The sequence below is a fragment of the Terrapene carolina genome, unplaced genomic scaffold (genome assembly GCF_002925995.2).
Source record: "Terrapene carolina triunguis isolate 2854851 unplaced genomic scaffold, T_m_triunguis-2.0 Scaffold199, whole genome shotgun sequence".
Lineage (NCBI taxonomy): Eukaryota > Metazoa > Chordata > Testudines > Emydidae > Terrapene > Terrapene triunguis.
The window spans coordinates 4211706-4227753 of record NW_020664550.1 but is presented as its reverse complement, the minus strand read 5'-3'; the positions used below and the strand labels follow the sequence as shown (position 1 = coordinate 4227753).

The following is a 16048-nucleotide window of genomic DNA, read 5'->3' as shown; positions in this document are numbered from 1 at the left end:
CTCCAATTTGTCCACATCTTCCCTAAATTTTGGCATCCAGAACTGGACACAGGACTCCAGCTGAGATCTCACCATTGCAGAGTAGAGCAGGTCAATTACCGCCCATGTCTTACATATGACTCTCCTGTTAATAGACCCCAGAATGATATTAGTCTGTTTTGCAACTGCATCACGTTGACTCATTTCAATTAGGATCCACTCTCAGCCCCAGATCCTTTTCATAAGAACTACCGCCTAGCCAGTTACTCCCCATTGTGTAGCTGTGCATTTGATTCCCCCCCCCTAAGTTTAGTACTTTGCACTTAGCTTTTGTTGAACTTCGTCTTGTTGATTTTTCAGACAAGTTCTCCAATTTGTCAAGGTTGTTTTGAATTCGAATCCTCTCCTCCAAAGTGCTTGCAACCCCTCCTAGCTTGGTAGCATTGGCAGATTTTGTTACATGCTCCCCGTTCCATTATTCAAGTCAATAATGAAAATATTGACTAGGGCCCAGGACTGACCCTGTGGGACCCCACTTGGTTCCTCCCAGTTGGAGAGTGAACCATTGGTAACTATTCTTTGAGTACGGTCTTTCATACGAGGGTGCTCTCAATCAGTACTGTCTGCAGTGGTATATGGGAGAACACGATAGTTGCATCTGCTCTGCCTGACCTAGGCACCCCACGAAAGAGGAGGCAGGCAGGGCAGGGCTGCTGCTCTCAATACTTCAGTGAGCTTCTGCCGTCCAGCAAACCCCACCTCACCTCAATGTGCGTGCCTTGCTCTGGGCCAATCTTGTCACTCACTTTCAGCCAAGAGCATGACTCTCCAAGGGCGCCAACGCTGCTGGAGGTGCTATCTCGTCGATGGGGAGTTCAGACCAAGGACCTCGCCTTCTGGCCCTTAAAGATCCCCTTGGCACACTCGTCACCTTAGGTTTGGGATGTTAGCTCTGATGTTCAGGCCAAATTCCAGCATGGCCAGTTGCACCCCACCTCCCTCAGTTCTCCTGCAGTTTCAGCTGGAGATGTCGATCTGCACTTCTAACTGTTCTTTAGTGTTCCAGTGCACTGTTGGAATGGGTGATGTGCTCTGCTACAGGGATGGCTGCATTTCAGTGCTGGCAGAGTGACCCCTGTGTTGTTATAGTCCGTGTGGCTCTGGGATCCTTTCATATGGAATGAATGTAAGACGGTGTCAAAAGCTGAATGCGTGGTGTTGGGACGTCAGGGGAGGGAAAGGGCTGTGAGTTCAAAATGATTGCAAAAACCTGCTGGGCATAAAGTAGGTAGCTGCTTCTCTCTCTGCTCCATGGGCTCTTCCTCTTTACTCTCGGAGATTACCGAGTTCTGCTCCTTCTCTTCCGTGCTTTGGGGCTCACAGCCCTGTAAGGAGGGGTGCGCTGGTGAGTGTGCGTACGCCTGCCTGTGTGCATCTGTGTCTGAGCATGCCTGTCTTTTTGCAGGAAGGCATCTGTACATACATTTGTGTGCATGTCTTGGGCTCGGTGTGCCAGTCAGCTCATGTGTGCATATGTCTCAACCTGTGTGTGCATGCGTGTATTTCTGTGTGCATCTCTGTGCTCGTGCACGTAGGCTCTTTTGCACGTGCTGAGTTCTGGGTGCAGGGGTGCATTGGTGCACATATAGCTTGATCTCTGCATGTATGCACACACGTGTAAGTTGGGGGAGCTATGCACATGCCTACCAAGTATGTGTGCATACATGCAGCTATGCTTGTGTAGTTTGAGTGTGTGTGTGTGTGTGTGTGCGCACACAACTCTCGTTCACTGTGCTTGAGTGCAGCTGGGGCGGGGGGCCGCATGTGTAGTTTAGGCTGGGGGTGGGGGGTGCGTGCATGCCTGCAGGTTACCTTTTCAAAACAAACTTCGGAGAAAACATAAATTTTCCTCCTCGGATACTAAATAAGGCAATGATCCCAGCCTCGTGTGGAGATCGCCTCCCTGAGCCATAAATTCCAGCGTGAAAGCTGTAAAAAATTGCTGTGTCTGATACTTTAGTAGCGAGCGCTGTAAATCCATTACCTGAATAACAGCCGTTTCTCACGCAGTTAAGCCACTGTTCCCCTGATCTGAAGGGTAATCATGCGTGTAATGCTTCTCCGAGTCACCCCGCCGAACGAGATGCTGCTCGTCCTCTCCCCTCCCCGACAGGGAAGGGGGGTGCGGTTGCCTTCGCAGTGCCCTGCGGAGAGGGCACTGAAATTCACTTAGTGGCAGCGTGTGCTTCAGACTCGCCTAGCCATGGTAAATAGGAGGCGCTTGTTCATTCGCAGCCGGGACAAGGCAAAGGGGATGGCGGGCTGTGTGCTTGGAAAGCACAAGTGACTTTGCCAGGGCCCCGGTGGCTTTTGGCACAGGCCGCTGGGGAATGGGCAAAGGCAGTTGATTCCCATTAGTGCCTGGCATTCCTATCGCTCCTGCCGTCTGCCTCCCCCCCCCCCGAATGCTCACTCATCCCCTCACGTGCACCGGGTCACTTCCTTCCCTTCACACGTCCCCGGGTGCTGCATGCAGGCTGCTGGGGGTCAGGCAGAGAGAGCCGTGTGTTAGCACCAAAGGCTCATAAGGCATGTCAGAAAGGTTAGTGAATGCAAGGGTCGCAGCACCGCACCCCTGGAGGCAGGGAAGTGCTGGTGGTATCCCTGTTTCACGTATGGGGTAGGGGAGAGAGGGCAAGTGACTGGACCAAGGTTGTGTGAGTCAGTGGCAAGGAGCCCCAATCCTGTTCTCTAGTCACTAGCCTGCCCTTGCCTCTCAGAGTTGGGGAATGGAAGCCAGCAGTCATGGTAGCCAATCCTTGCTCTCAGCATTAGGCAGTCCTCCCCTTCCAGAGCTGGGAACAGAACCTGCGATCCATGAGACCAGACATGGTCTCTGACAAGGTCAGTGTATCTACATGGGTGATTCTTAACCTTTTCCATACCTGGACCCCCTTTCCCATCCCAGGCACCCCTTCTGCCTAGCAACGTGGGCTGGGTGGGGTGGTCTCGACCCCCAGATCAAGAATGCCATGATCAAGACACCCCGTAGTGAAGCTGTGCTAATGGAGGGTAATTCAGATGTTTGTCAGACACAGTGTTGGGAAGCACAAGCGCAACCCCCTGTAGCGGAGAGGCAATTTGGGGACGTGGATTTTAAAATTCTCTTCGAATCTTTTCCAGCCGTTGTGGTCGTCTGGTCACTGAATCACTGAATGCATTACAAAGTGCTCCTTTAGAACTGGCTGGTGGGCTGAGGCGGAGAATTTACCCATCCCATTAGCCCTCGTCAGCCTAAATCCTGTCCCTGATGCCGCGGTTTCTTGGCCTTAGCAAATTCTCTTCATCCTGACATTCCAATGGTGTTCGTATCCCAGCTGCCCCAGCCCTGCGGGCACCACCGCCCATCTGGGTCGCTAGTCGGGAGCGATGAGGCAATAGGAGATGTGCTTGGAGTCACAAACTATTCCCCCCCCCCCGCCCTCCTTATCATATAATCCAGGAACAAGGGAGTGTGGGATGATGATGATGATATTTTGACGCTGCATGTGGAACTCTCTGGCACAAGGTTTTACTTGGTGAGCTTCCAAACATGAATGACATCTGCAGTGACAGTAGCTTGAATAGACATTCCTAAGGCCCATCAATCTTTGTGCTTCAGGGAACAAGCTGAACACCAGCTGGGGTCAGGAGTAAATGTCCCCATATATAGAGTTTTGCACAATTAGGTGCTTTATGAAGGTTTTCTACTTTCCTCAGACGCATCTGGTATTTACCCCTGTAGAAAGCAGGATACTGGACCACTGGGCTGTTCCTGTCTGCTGGCTCCCATGTCCCTGTTTGTGCTGCAGTTCCTGAAATGTCTCGGTTTTGTTTTTTTAAACAATGCAAATTCCACGGAGAGTTTAGAAAAATTGTTTATGGGCCATTGAGGTCTATGGGGAGGAAATCATTGGATTGATGCCATCCCCGAAAGGGGGTTGCGAACATACAATCATCTAGGGTTTAGATGCTTGGGGAGTTCCCACAAAATTGTCTCCAGCCTAACACAATGTGTGTTCTTTATTAACACTTAGTTTTGCAAGCCTGGCTTAAATAAACCCCTGGGAGGGAGGGAAGGGGTTGCCCCATTTTACAGAGGTGAAATGACTTGCCCAAGGCAGGAAGAGAAGTCAGAACTGGGACTAGAAGTGGGGAATTCCTGGCTTCTGGTGCCATGTTCACACCACGAGACTGTACCCCTTTGTCTCTCCAGAAGGCGTGTGGCTTTCCAACTGATCGTGGGGCGTGAGAGAGGTCACAGGGAGGATCCTGTGCAGAAGTTCCTCTTCTGCCAAGGCGGGTTCAAACCCCAGAATTGGGCTGCCTGTGGGTCTGGATTTTGGACCAGGTCCCGGCATGAGCTTTTCATTGCGTTCATTCCGGTTGCCACCAGTATATAGCGCGTTCTCTTCCCGCGCTGAGCAAGTGCCCGTCTCCTGAGCTCAGAGTAAACAAGGCCGGGAAACGTGAGCTGGGCTGCGGAGTAATGAGGTGACAGAAGGAGAGAGAGATAAACAGAGAGAGTCAGAAGTCAGGCATCTGACAGGAGTTTAGACTGAAACAAACAGCGCTGGAGAGAGCGCGCACGTCATTTTTGAACAAGACGGAGTGTCTGTTTCCACGCAACGGGCAGAGCTGAAGAGCTTGTTTAAACAGAGATGAAAGGAGTGAGGTGGCTGCACGACCTGCAGCCGGCGCTTGGTCCCAGGAGGGGTTGCCGAATTCGAGTGCAGGAAAGGGGGTTGGGCCGGGCCGGGGGAGATCTTGAGAGCTACCTGCCGGAGTTTTGTGCTAGGAAACTAGTCTGTCGTTCTCGGGACTCTTAACCCTTTGCAGACTGCAGATGCATCCCAAAGGGCTACAGAGGGATCCTACTCAGGAGGTGATTGCCCCGTTCTCACCAGAGCTCTTGGCCCACGTCACGCTGTGGTTTAGGAGGGGAAGGGAAGAAGAGCTGTTCCAATTGAAACTGCCGTGACAGGGTAAGATGCCAGCAGATTGGACTTGCCCAAGCTGGACAGGATCCTCAGCCTTAATGCCTCCCTAAAGAACTGAAACAGCCATTCATGTAAAAGGGGCAGCTCCCATCCTTTGCCCTGCTAGAGACCCCACCTGTCCAGTTATTTCCAGCACGGGCCTTCGCTTGGTGGGGTGAACCCCATGTCCCGATGGGCACACCTTTCGGGGTGCCAAAAACCATTTGGGAGCCCACGAGAGTCCTTGCACCACACTCTGTGCAAGACTGTCTTGCACAAACAGCCCAGTGTGACATCATAAGTGTGTCCCACCATCTTGGGCGTCCCATTGGACTTGAACTAACTTGATTCCACAGCGCGGCCACCTTCCCAATGTGTGCAGGTCAAGACAGATGGCTTGGCTTCCCTGCCATAAGATGTGATTTTTTCCTGTGGAGCTTTAACTGTGACTGATTTCCCCTCCCCCCCCCCCCCCCCCCCCCCCCCCAGCCCCATGTTGTAACCACTATTCCATGTTCTTGTTTCTTTCAAACTTAGGTTTTGCCAGGCAGGGTCAGACCCGGGGTCAATCTAGTTTTGTGCCTTTTCTCTGGCAGCGGCTAACTTGAGCGGCTTCAGAGGAAGGTACAAGAAAACCCCATCATGGACGGTTACGGAATAACCAGCCCCTAGGCAAAGCCTCTCTTCCTGACCTCAGGCAGTTCGTGGTTGGTTTATGCCCTGACCCATGAGGATTAACACAGCCCTTCTGTACTTGTGTATGGTCTAAATGAACTGTGGATGTTCTTATTTTTTTTATACATGGATGGTGCTTGAGCTGAACGCACTAGCCACGTGAGTGTAGATTGCACACTTGGTTGTGCAAAATGGGCACATGCCATGCTAAGAGGGACAGTGTGTGCAGTGATGCCCAATTTGCATGCATGTGGGGGATGTGCATATACTGTGCAGCTGCAACCCAGGTGCCGATGGTTTTAGAGACAGTCTGAATGTCATTTTGCTCTGGCGTCTCTTGCTGTCCAATCTCGTGCCAGTTTCAGTAGCTGTTGTGCTGTCCCGTGTCTTGAGCAGAGTAAGATCTGTGTTAACTTAACAGGCCTAACCAAGATCCAAATCTAGCCCTTGGAGTCTGGGTTGATGTCCGAGGGCTGGGTTCTGATCTTGGTTAGCCCTGCTGGTAAACGCAGAGTAAATCCATTGCCGTCGGTGGCTTCACTCTGGATTTACACTGGGGTAACGGGGATTGAAATCAGGCCCCTAGACAACAGCCCCCAGCCTTCTCAAACTGGAGCGTTAGAAACAGCTTCCTGCCTTGCTTCCGCAGGCCCTATCTGAACAGGGTGGAGGGGAGGGGAGGGATCTTTCCCCTCCCCATCCCCCAAGCAAGGTGATGGCGTTAGGGTTAAATCCCTGGATTTCAATGGTGGGGCCCAGTTGAAAAGCATCCTGGGATTCAATAGCGCGCGCTTACATTGTGGCAGGGGTCGCTGGAGGGGAAAGGCCAGCCGGGGTCATGGGAGGGTTGCCTAGCATCTGGGAACTCCCACAGTGGTTGCTGTGGGAACGTCAAGAGACCTCCAGCGTGCTAACATCCTGTAACAAGATTCAAAAGGACCCGGGTCTTTGCACATTAATGAGTTTTTAACTCGGGGGGCTAGTCCCCGCCCTGCCCCCACCCAACAAGACGCCCAGTCAGGTGGGGAAGCTGGGAGGATTGGTGGAACTCCTCCCTTTCCATGGTCCTCCGGCGGGGAGGTCGGGATGGAAACTGGGGACTAAGGTGGTGAGTGGAGAAGAATCACCCGTAGCAGGATGAGTGATGGGGGGGAATGTGCCGGATACCACGGCAACAGGTCCGCACTGCATCCCTGCTGCCCATTGACTGCCGCTGGCTTCACGAGGGGCAGGAGCCGCAGGCGGCAGAACCCCGCCAAGACGCCCACTCCAGCTTTCATCCCAGGCACTTGGTTAGGTGACCGCCTGGGAAATGGTGGCACCAACTGGTTGAAAAGCCTGGTGCAGGATGGGTCTGGTCTGAGCCCGAGCAACTCGTTTGGCCTCTCCCGCGTTCCTTCATGCTCAGTGTTGTCGTCTTAAATCTTGTGTGGCTGGCTCTATGAATCTCTGCCAGGGCTGGGCTCTCGGGGGGAGCTCCTGTCCCTCTCTGAATGCTGATACTGATCGCAGGCTTGTGGTGGGACTGGGCTGGCCCCTAGCTCTTCCCACACCTGACAGGCGTCTGGCCAAGATTTTGAACTAGTGATTCTGGACGTCTCAGTGTCTCTCCTCCTTGGTGCCCAAATGGATGTGCCTTAAATTTGACCAGGCTTCCGGAAAGTTCTGGACCCACCCTCTGGAAATCAGGCCCCTTGAAGGTTATTTCCAATTGAGCACTTAAAAGGTGAAGAACCCCAAATGTCTTCTGATAATCTTGGATCCAGAGATCCCCTCTTAAAATGGGGGTTAAGCCCCCTGTGCTGTGTGAGCCTGGAGGCCAGGCTTGGTCTTCAGAATGAGTCATAAAGGTGATCATCGTAGCATTTTTCTCCACAAAAGTGGCTCTAGTGCTTTGGCCAGACTTGTTCCAAACTTGGTTCACTCCATTCTGCCTCCTGCAATTTTCCTCACCTCTCCCTGCAGTTTGAGCCAGTTAGGGTATAATCTTCCTATCAAAACCAGTTGTGAGCTGTCCAAAGACCTGCCAGCCCTCACTCCAGAGGTGGCTGCATTCCAGTGATGGGTGACTGGTGTGTGTATCTAATGTAAAATGTATCTGGAAAGATTGTGGGGGTTTGGGGGGTTGTTTTTTGAATCCCTCAGGAGAGACGGTGCTAGTGGAATGTAAGGGATCCATGTTATGTTTTTCCATGTGTCTTGCTTCCTATAAAGTTTAGCTCTTCTCTCTTCCTCTTGCCTAACCCAGTTGACCTTGCCCTGTAACTAGTGGAGAATGCAGACCGACAGGCAGCAAGCTCATTTCAGCTCCAGAAGCAGCCGCCGCAGACCCAGCCTTTGGAATAGGTTTACTTCCTATGTCACAGGCTGTGTTTAAACTTCTGCTTCCCAGCTGGGTCTGGATGGAGTGACATTTCATGCAGCCTCCCGCTGTCTCGTGTCTCCCTTCAATGAGCCAGCGTCCGGTCGCAATTGTCTGTGCAGGAGTTTTTTGGGGCTCTGGCGCTGGCTTAGTGGGGGATTCTCTAGGACAATTGGAGACTAATGGGGCCGGCTCCACTGTTGGGGGGGGGGGCCTTCCCCGTTTCCCCTCCCTATGGTCTCCTTCGCCATTCCACAGGAGATATCAAACTCGTGAGTAAGTGGAATGACGCTCCAGGAGGAGGGGGCCAGATGTGCCTTTAGGCACCACTTGAGGATAGTCGATGGAGCTGTTCGGCCCTATGATGTCTAGTGTATTTAGGCACCTCTGGGGTCACGATTGTATCTAGCCCCCCAAAGGGGAGCCTCCCTGTGGCTTCAGCCTGCTTGCCCCAGGCAGGCAAGTCCAGCTCCTCTGAGACGTGGGGCCTAAAGCAGGACTTGGCCAAGAGGCAGGGGGGATGTCTGTGGCCATTGCTGCCCACCCATCGCAGGGCTCAGGAGGGACAATGCCCCCCCCCCCGGGGGAGCGGGGACTGGTGCCTAGAACCCTCATCTCCAAGTTGCGCCAGTACTCTGATGTTGCCCTCGAGGAGTTAGGGAAAACTTGGTCTCCTTGAAGTCCCTTTGTTGCGGGGCTTTGAGGAAGGAGGGCGTCTCTGCCATCGGCGGGTCGCTCGGCATGGGCAGGCACTTCTTTTGTGTGAGTGACTTGCACCAGACAAGGGAACCTTCCAACTTCAGGCAGCTGGGAGAGGGGGGAGGGGAAGGGAAGGGGAGTGAGAAGGGGGGAGGCAGTGAGCCAGAAAGGGAGAAAAGGGGGGGTGGGTGGAAGGAGAAGGGGAGGGAGGTTCAAGACAGGGAGGAGGAGGTGGGAGGAGGCAGGGAAGGATTAAGAGGTGTTGGGATGGGAAACCAGAGGAGGGGGAGATCTCAGCAGGGAAGAGGAGATGGTGGGATGGAGGTGGGGCATAAGGAGGGAGGTGGGTGAGTAACGAGGGAGGGTTTTGTCTTGGACAAACCATCAGAAAACTTGCCTTTTTAATTAACCCATGGGGTTTTTCAAAAATGACTTTTAAAGGCAGCCCCCTACCCCAAAACCAGCTGGCAGCGCATCCTGGAAGATCAACTTCCCAACCAGCAACTACAGCTCACTCGCGCAGGAACCCATATGGGAGGTTAGAGACCATGAACTCTTTCAGTGCAGATTGAAGGCTTGGATTTTCAGTGCAGTCAGGTGCCCGATGTCCCTGGAAATCTCCTAAATCCTAATGAGTTTCACTGGGATGTGAGCACCTAACTCTCCTTATGCTCTGGAAAACCCAGCTTCAGACTGCACAATGCTTGCCTCCATCCCCAAAATCAGCACTCCCTCCTGCTCCTCCCTTTGTCGCTGAACCTGTCAGCCTGAGGCCTCCTGGTAGCACACTTTCCAACTTGCAATTATCTGGAAAGGGCCCATCTGGAAAAGCCATCCCATCCGTCTGCTGTAATATTTGTTCTGTGCTTTAAAAAAAATACTATTTATTGCAGGCATATGTAAAATAAATGTTAAGGTATTAAACAAAAACAAGACGCCAAACTTATAACCAAATCAGCCGTTTTTCTTATTGAAAAGGAGATGGAGGTGGTGGTGGGGAGACACTCTGGTGTGGATATAAAAGCATGTGCTCGCATTTCAAATGTATTATGTCATATGCTATTATTAGGGTATTTAAGATAAAAATGAGACTAGAGCACTTAAGTGAAACTCATCTCTCTGTTAGGTTGCCTGATTTATATTTCATATATGACTGAGCATAAATGTTTAATTTTTTTTTTCCAAGCACGGGGAGAAAGGGAATTGTTGGGAGCAATGGTCAGACTTGTTCCTTGTGTTCTCCGTTAGTGAAAATGGATTTAACCCCTTTAGCCAAGGAGGATCGAAGTCCAGAAGCGTTAGGGTGTGTGTGGCAAAGGGGAGAACAGCTGGGGCCAAGAGAGAGTTGAAAAAGATTTTTCCTTTTTTGTAAAGAATTCTGTCATTTTATTAATTTTGATCTCTTGGAGCCATTTGGTTCTGATTATATTAGAATGGGGATGGAGGAAGTGGAGTGGGGGAGTGGTTTTCAATATGGCATCATTTACGGTTAATATCCATCTAAAAATATCTCTGTTTTATTTTAATAGTTCTAATTCTGGAATGTGACGATGTCATTTTTATAAGGGTAGTGTAAAAATAATTTATAATCTTTTTATTCCCCAAAAGCTCTTTTGGGGTAAAAGGAGATTGGGGTGGGGGGGAGATACAATATCATTTTTTATAGTCCCCTCTTTCCCCCCCACCCCCTCGCTTTTGTTAATTTAATTTTTTTGGTGTTTTTTTTTTTTTTTATCATTGGAGGTTAAGGCCCCATTGAAAGCTTTTGTCCCATCCAGGTGGGAATTCCCTTGGTTAGTTTCAGCCACTGTTTCATCCCCATGCTGTATGGAAATCCACACCCTCCTGGTGCAGTAAAGAGCACATGGTCTTTTGGCCTCTCCTGCTGTAGTGTCTGGGTGACTACTGTTAATTAAAAATGTGCTGTGTGGTTTTTTTTTTTTTTTTTAATAAAAGACTTGGCCCTAATATTTTTATGCTTTTATTCTGCAAAGATTTTCCAAAGTGACCCAGTGATTTTGGAACCCCGGCTTGAGACCCCTTCAAGGCACCTGATTTTTCAAGTGCCTGAGCACCCACCCCTCTGAAAATCATGCCCCATGCTCTAGTTGGGCATCCCTGATCATGAGTCACTTCTGAAAACATAGGCTTGTCCTCTTGGAGTATCCAAAGTGCTATCCATCTGGGTTCTCTGTGTACCAGCATCTATCACCATAGCATCTGAGTGCTTAAGCACTGCTGTTAGCCCAGTGGCTACCTTAGCTGGCTGGTATGGTCTTAACTCTCCCAATTCAGAAATTCATTTAACTGCCTGCGTACATACTTAATGCTGGGCCCTGAAGGCTATCAAGTTCTGAAGAACCCAAAGAAGAATGGAGTTCCTTAAGGAGAGAGCCTCTACTGAAAATGCCTTGCCTTCCATTCCTGGCCTCCCCTCTAAGTGATCATCCCAGCTAATCCAGTCCTGACTTGGAGGCGCTTCTCTTGCGTTTCCATGCTGGTTAGTTCTGGGGTTTCTCCATTAAATGGTCCTGTGGGGACCCGGCTCTCCCCGGCAGTAGTAATAATGCCTAGCTCTTGTATAGCAATTTTCATCTCTAGCTCTCAGTGCTGTACAAAGGTGGTCAGCATCATTATCCCTGTTTTACAGCTTGGGGGAAACTGAGGCACAATGAAGTGCAGCACAGGGAGCAGGGAGTGACTTACCCAGGGTCACCCAGCAGGCCAGGGATAGAAATGGAACCCAAGTTTCCTGAGTGGCAGGCTGCTGCTCTAACCGCTAGGCAAGAAGGTTGTTCAGCAAATCGACTTGCCATATGGGCTGACGAAAGGCACAGGTTTGATTCCCATTGGAGTCTGTGTGGAAGCTCAGTCTCTAAGTCCCGTTCAATTTTTAGTCTCTCCTGGGACTGCCAACATGGAGGCCACTTAGTTCTAACTGGTGGTGGTTTTTTGTGATGGGGATAAAAACAGGACTTCTAGGAACGAGGGATGGGACGCACCAGATTCATCTCGTACAGGAGGACAACTTCATCACCAGGTTCATTTGCTCCTTGGCTTGCTTGCTTTGCTCGCCAGTAGATATGAAACCTGGCCTAGAGAAGGTGCATTATTCCAGGGAAGAATTAAATGCCATGTGTCTTGGGTGGAAAGCTGGATAGCAGACTGTTCCTGCTCTGAGATCCCCACACACTGACTTGTGATGACCCGCTTTCTTCTGATATTAGAGGGGGGAATACAGTATTTATTTCAACCATAGCATGAACTCAAAGGAATCAGGCTCTCAGGTGAAAAGAGAACAGCCTCTCCAGACTCATTAGCCAATAGAGCTGTGGTTATTCAATTTTTCCAGTGCGTCCTGGTGGGGAATTCTCACTACAGCAGAATCTCTTATTTCTTCTTGGGATCTGATACTAGCATAACACTTCTGTTGTCCGGACATTGCGTTCGCCACACCCGGGATTAATCTGAGACTCTTTTTTTCCTAGTAGTTCTTGTTGCTCTGGAGTTGTACAGCCTAGCTGCAAAGAAGCAGATGAAAATCAAGTATGAAGCATATACAAAGAAATCCAGACACCCCGATTCAGAAAGCCCTGGGCTTTGGGGCAGTTTTGAATCTGGATCTAGATGGGAATTTAGAAATAGGGGAAGCCTCTTTTTCCAAGGAACTAAGGGCTTGTATACATACAAAGGGCTTTTTGATACTACTTTTACTATATCTGTTTAGAAACTGGTGTCATTAAGTGGCGTGATCCTCTAATGTGGACGCAGTTATACCAGTACAACGGTGCTTAAGCTCTACAAACTGTGCCAGTGTACTGGTACAACTGCATCCTCACTAGGGGTCTTCCTGATCTTAGCTTTGTTGGGTAAACACCCCTCACAGAAATAGTTAACTCAGCACAAAACCACTATGTAGGTCAGGTCTCTTCCCCTTCCGCCACCCCAACATTTGCATTTCCTCTGCTCAGTAACAGTTGCTGCCACTGGTCTTGTAAATGGGGAAGCCAGGCGGTGTCAGCTGTTGATGTGTCTTAGGTCTTACAAACTTCTTTTTAAAATGGGCTAATTTACTGATCAAAGACAATCATCCAGGAGACAAATTGGACACAAACTATTTGTTCCTAATTGTGGCTATCGCACTAATGACTCGTTGAATAGCACCGTGGAGCAGGGTACAATTAACCCTCCCCCTCTTCCTCCCCCCCCATTTCATAGATCATTAGCAGGAGGTGAAGCCAAATTCTCTTCTAAATGGGGACCTTTTTTTCTTTTTCCCATGTTCTCAAAATTAAATAGCAAAGAATTATGGGTAACTTGGACTTCATGCTTTCTAGCTTTAAGAGGTGGTCCATACTGCTAACTTCAAGTGTTGCTTTTTGAAGCTAATCTTCTGGCCTGTTGAAAGAGGTTAGCAAGTGCAAGTGACCTGTCCAAAAAAACTTGCCTTTCATATCTGCTCCCATCTCAAGGTGGTTCTGGCCCTAGTTGGGAGCCCCAGGTTGGAATCTGGTAGAGAAAGCACCCATCGTAAATCAAGCAAGACTTTTGTAAGCGCAGCTTCATTGTTTCCTGAGGAAAGACAGCAATGGACTGAGGTCATCTCTGGGTGGCAGTGAATATCCCATGATGACCCGCTTTCTTTGCTTGCCAAGTGACTCCCACTGAGTTTGTTAGAGCTGGGCCAGAGCTGTACAGTTCTGCTCCCGCCAGGTTCTGGGGTGTTGAGAACCTGGATTATGGGTTGGGCTGGTCTCTGAGCCTTTCATACACTGGCAAAATGGGTCACCTGGGGATCAAGATGAATGATGATCCCTCTCTGATCATGCCATTACCTCGCCCCCATCACTGGTAAGTAGGAGTAAAATTCTGGTTTTCCCCCATACAGCTATGCCAATGCATCTCCGTTCTGACCAGCAGCTGTTCTAGATCTCAGCAGTCTCTCCTGAGTAGTGGATGTTGCCTCAATGACCATTTGACCTGTGGTGATGGAGTAGCTAACCTGAATGCTAAGCCCCTGAAAAAGATGAAAGGCTAATGCCGTGGGTCCCCATCTTCCTGTATGGCTGTCTCAGAGAAGCAAGTTAAGCCCTTGGGTTTTGCCAGCCAGTACCAGTCATCTCCCATTCAATTCTAACCCACCAGCGCGAGCCCTGGCTCTGTGGTGACTTAAATCACACACAAATGGGCTGTGTGGGCACGGGGCTCATCACTGAGGTAGGAGAGGGAGCTCCGAGTGCAAGTTGCTAGAGTCAGTCAAGTCTGCGGGGTTAGAATAAAACTTTCCTTGGTGGCAGGTCCAGTCACTGCAGGGCACCTTGCACTGAAGCAGCTGGGGCTGGTGGAGACAGCATGCTGGTGTAGATGGACCCCGGGTCTGGTCCAACCTGGCCGTCCCCATGTCGCATGACCAGCTCAGTGACTCTGAGCCATCGGGTGAGTGCACTGATGGTGTAACGTGGTCTCCACTACACAGCAGAGTTGGGAGGTGCTGCACCTCCGCCTCCCAGTCATGCCTGCGTGCTGGCTGTCTGATTGAAAAATGCTCGCGCCAAAACAAAACTGGTGCCAGTCTTCTTAGCGGCAGGTGGTTGGAATGGAAAGCTGTCCCCTACCCCACACCCCTACCCTTCCCCCCCCCCCCTCGTCCCCCGCCCGGCAGATATCTCTGTAACTCTTCTGTTGGTTTCTCGGCCATCCCTGGCCATCTGGCAGGGCCGGGGGGGTAGGAGAGAAGGGGGTTGCTTCTCTGGGCGAGCTGCAGGGCTGTCATGGGGAGGCCCCTGTGTGAGATTGGAAGGCCATGTCATTTTTTCCTGTAAATCTTGTAATTTCGTGCTTCAGAGCACAACAAAGTGAGAGAGTCAGCAGGGAGTGAATTAAATTGCCCCATGAGAGCCTGTTCGGGGTGGGCCTCCTGCATTCCATCCGCGCCTCCTCGGCGCACGTGTGCCCGCTCGTCATGGGCGTCCCCGTCTCCAAGTGGCAGGGCTTCGTCCCGTCTCCCCCGGATCAGCCTGGCTTGGTGCCCTTTTGACACAAGGCCTGGCGTTGGCACGAGCCGTATTCTTCTTGTTCAAGTAATTTGCCAGCTTAATAAACCCATGCAGACTTTTACAGGGTTCCCAAAGCCTCATAAAACCAGGGGCTGTCCCCGCATCTCCCCGCGAACAAAGCTCTCCTTGTGTGGCTCGTGCAGTTAAAACCGGGTATCTCGGAGCCCTCAATTGCTGGCTACAGCAGCACGATCTCCTTTGGCAAGCTGGGCTTCCGATCGGCTCAGCCGTCACGCTGAGGCATTGCCTTCGCTCAGCTTCTCTCCTTTTGTGTGTCTGCTTTTTCCTCTCTGTCCCATGCTTAACTTCTAGAGAGCTGTTGGGAAAATAATTCGGAGAGTTTAGAGAGAGAGAGAGAGAATTCCGGGCAGGCAGCATTACCTAGTGGTTAGATCGGGGTGAGACCGGTAGCTGGCACTCATGGATTCTTCTCTGGACTCTGGCGCTGACTTGCTGCGTGACCTGGAGCAAGCCACTTCCTCCTCACTCTGTGCCTCTTCTCCCCCCGCCCCATCTGCAAAATGATCTCAAAGCACTTTTTGCAAAGATCAGCTAATTTAGCCTTGCAGCTTCCCCTGTGAGTTCAGTGGTGTCCCCATTGAAAGAGAAGGAAACTGAGGTTCGGGGGGTGGGGTGGGGAGGTGTTAATGGATTTGCTCAAGGTTGCACAGTAGGCCAGCAGAGTTGGGGATAAAACCCAAGATCTCTCACTCCAAACCGAAATCTGCCCTTCCTCTTACAAAGACACAGTGAAGCATGAAGGTCCTTGGGCAAAAGTGGCTATAGAATTACCTCACTGTGCGATACCAGTGAGGGATATAGTCAAAGGTGACATCGCTGGTCTTTACACATAGTGCATGTGGGGAGCAGGCTGAGGTACAGCCACAAGGGTGTCCAGGTCTGCTTGTGCCACTGCAAAGAATTGCACAGTGCTGCCCTGTGCTACATCCGTGCAGGCTTGCTAGTGCCTGATTGTGTGTTCCCGTGCACCTTTGGAGTTCCTCTTGCAGCCGACATGGAATTTCTGCTCCTCACAGGGATGCTGCCAGCTTGAAATCTAGTCAGTTTCAAAAAAGGAATTTTAAAAAAGTAGCTTCAGGTTCTAAACTTGCCCCCGAATCCTCTGGCCAGTTTTTTTGTTTTCTTCACAATGATATTTTCCCATTTCTTTTTGAGGTTTGATTTTTCTCTGCCTTTCACTGTGGGAAAGGTCCACACAAACAACAGAGGAAATTGTCTCTGCGGGGGGAACTGTAATA

At 50.7% G+C, this 16048-nt stretch overlaps 1 protein-coding gene across 3 annotated transcripts in view; it reads left to right on the top strand.

Annotated features, from left to right (window-relative positions):
• LOC112109555 (forkhead box protein P4) overlaps positions 1-16048 on the top strand; it is an 89125-nt gene that overhangs the window by 746 nt on the left and 72331 nt on the right. The gene's annotated exons all lie outside the window — the stretch shown is intronic.